The sequence below is a fragment of the Plecotus auritus genome, assembly GCF_963455305.1.
Source record: "Plecotus auritus genome assembly, chromosome: 3".
Taxonomy (NCBI): Eukaryota; Metazoa; Chordata; class Mammalia; order Chiroptera; family Vespertilionidae; genus Plecotus; species Plecotus auritus.
This window is the reverse complement of record NC_137772.1, coordinates 114,413,577-114,416,821: the sequence shown is the minus strand read 5'-3', so window position 1 is coordinate 114,416,821 and position 3,245 is coordinate 114,413,577. Positions and strand designations below refer to the sequence as shown.

The 3,245-nt window shown below is 52.0% G+C and overlaps 1 pseudogene across 1 annotated transcript; it reads left to right on the top strand.

Moving 5' to 3' along the window:
- The first annotated feature begins 1,807 nt into the window (after nt 1-1,807).
- LOC308244017 (uncharacterized protein C20orf96-like) lies at nt 1,808-2,908 on the top strand (annotated as a pseudogene). Its single transcript has one exon. The product of its transcript is annotated as an uncharacterized protein C20orf96-like (transcript).
- Nucleotides 2,909-3,245: the final 337 nt, after the last annotated feature.

The window sequence follows — 3,245 nt, the reverse complement described above, 5'->3', positions numbered from 1 at the left end:
GCAGGACTTGGGCGGGTCCTTTGCATATCTGAGGACCCGCTCCCTCTACCAAAGCCCCCGAGGCTCTGAGACCCAGATATAGAAATCGCCTGTTGTTATTCCCTCCGCCCCTGCACCCACCTCACCACTCCATAGTTCAGGAGGCTGAAGCCATGGAAGCACATCCATCCACCTGGGAAGACCCATCTTGGATGCGGTGTGTGTGCCCGGAGCCCACCCTGTCCCCGAGCCTGAACCGCGAACAGGCCGGGGCCTGGGCCATGGACAACTTCCCTGCCCTGAGCTGCCCCTCCTGTGACCCCCTGCCTCTGGTTCCTGGAGCGGAGCTGCGGGGCCCACGGGTGGCTGCACCAGCCTGGCCCCTGGGACACAGAGGTTCCTAGAGCTAAGAGGGGCCAGGAATGCAGCCCAGACCCAAGCCTTCAGGACCCGCAATTACCTAAAGAGGAGGCCCAGGCGCCGGACTTCACAGCCCTGTGGCTCCTGAACCAGCCAGGAGGTGCCAGCCCCAGAGGGGACGAAGGGACGAGGGCTCCTGATGCCGCGCTGAGCCCAAGCCACCTGTATCAGTACCGAGCACCCAGGCTGCGCCCCAGGAAGTGGACAGAAGGCGGCCAACCTGCTCCAGGAGCCCGCACCCCTGGGGAGTCCGAGACTACCCTCTAGGCAGCCCTGCTGCTTCTTTCTTTCCTGAGGGACACACAGACTTTCCTGGGACAAATCCCTCCCCCAGTGCAGTCAGTAACATGCTAAGGTACAGATTTGGCTTTTGCACCTACTTCTCTCTCTGTCCTGTTCTGGAACCCGTGGGCCGTGATTAAACCACGGATCCCTTAAAAAAAAGAAAGAAAGAAATCGCCTGTTGTCATCATCCCGCCCTGGGTGGGATGATTCTGTTCTAGGGTCCAGGGTCCCTCTCTCCTGCCTCATGTTTCTCACCTTGAGCCCTGGCAGGTCCTGGACTCCTCAGATCAAAGTCTCACTGCCCTGAGTTCTCTGCAGGAAGTCAATGTACGTCACATCCGGTACCAAGTCCAGCAATTCCAAAGCCTGATGGCAGGGGCTGAGATGGATTCCATAGGGTCCTTTAGCCCTGCCTCTGATCCATACTTTGACAGGGCCTGGGCCTCCTGTCCTCAGTGAACCTGAGTCTGCAATCCTCACACCAAGGGTCTGACTACCCGAGTTCCCTAAGGAGGTGGGGCGGAGGGAGGTGCAGTTTTCAACATACAAACAGGAAGCCCAACTTCGGGGATTTAAATTCCTACCTCATTCACCTTATACTGCTAAACCCCAAATCTAAATACTATACCTACTATGATCACCCCCAAGATTTTAAACAAAGCTAAAATAACCAGATGAGCAACTCTATTCATTAAAGACAGCCTAAAGGCAATGATTTCAACCTTGAAAACAGAAAGCTGGGGAGAGCCATATGGACAGTGGAAAAGGGGGGGGGGTGAGGTGGAAAATTTCTCTGGTAGTAGGCATGAAGTGAATGGTTTTCAAAGTGCATAAGAGCAACCTGTACTAGGGAAGCAGGATGATTCACATCTCCACAGAGACAGTCACGTTACCTTGAAAAGATTTAGGTAAATCTTATGAAAACTTGGGTGGCCTAGGGAAACGTTTCGAGGAAGCATCATCTCCCTACCATGTGACCCATCATAATTGAACATGGGAAGTTTGAGTGGCCTGAGTTACCACGCGATCCACGCTGAGACTAGGAAGTTGGAGAAGACGAATAAATAGAGATTCCAAGAGATCGGTGCCCCACGGACACTCCCAGTCTTCTTCCATTTCCCCAATGGCGCATGTCTTTCCAAAGAGTCGCTCTACAATCCACAAGTACCAGACTCTGGATTATGTTCCATGGCAGCGGTCCAAACATAAAATCAAGCCATCCACTGTGCTTCCAGTCCTACATACCAGTGGCGGTAAGAAAAGCAAAATGAAGACTTGGATTAGTGACCAGCCAGGGTATTCCAAGTCTACCACGTTGATGACATGCCAGCTGAGGAATCCACAAGACCTGTACAAAGGGGAGTTGGACTCTGGGAAGAACAAGTTCCGGCTAATGAAGACGTTGCTCAGGAGCCGGCGAACCTTACTCCAGGAGCTCTGCAAGCAGGAGGACTTTCTCATCAAGCTCAATCAAGACCTGATCAACACCATCAAGGACATGGAAGACAGCTCAGCCCTGAAAACACGCGGGATGCTGCAGCAGCAGGACATCTTTGGGACCATCATCAACAGTTTGGGGTATTCAAACAAGAAGAAGCTGCAGCAGATGACGTGTGAGCTGCAGGAGTGGAAAGGAAAAGGAGGAATCCAAGATGAGCTACCTGAAGCAGCAGGTGGAGCAGCTGAATGACAAGAAGACCCAGGAGGAAGTGAATTTCCTGAGCACTTACATGGATCATTAGTATCCTGTCAAGGTGGTCCAGATTGCCAACCTTATGCACCAGCTGGAGCAGGTGAAGGACAACCAGCAGGATGAGTTGGATGACTTTAATAAGATACGCAGAATGGTCCTGGAGTCTTTGTCTGATCAGATTCAGATGAAGAGAAAAAGCTTCTGTGCTCTCTGGTGGCGAAAATCCAGCATCCCAGTTAGGGAGTTCTTCTGCAGAAGATCTGGGAAAACCAAAGCATGGTGAAGTACATGGACAAGTACAGAGAATTTGTCAACCAGTTTGAGGAGGAAATTCCCAAATTAAGGGCTGAGGTGGAACAGCTCCAAGTCCAGACCCAGGAACCCCGAGAGATTGCATTTGCAGGTGTTCTGCTTCGGAGACCCAAGTGCACCCCAGACATGGATGTCACCCTCAACATCCCTGTGGAAGAGCTGCTACCCTTCTAGATGGCAGGGCCATGGCCACCCTTCCCTCCCTGCTCTCTTCCCCACACCTGGAGCCTGAGTCGTCTCCTTCTAAGACCATATTCCCATGGTACCCTCCTTGTCTGCTTCTCCTTTCCTCCCTCCGTCCTTTTGGTTTGGGGCTGCTACTTGGGCCAGGTGGGAATTTCCAGTCAAGTCCACCATTTCCTTTTACCAATAAAGCTGGATCTGCATTTGCTCTTAAAAAAAAAAAAAGAATTGAATATGGGGTCAGTAAGTTTGAGAAGGCTTAGGAGTGCTAAAGAAATGCCCCCTTTCTCTTACCAAAGCATCTCGGCCTCCTCACCCATCCCCCTGGAAGTGTCAGGATGGTGCTTTATGATGTCTAAGTTTCTCTCCCAGA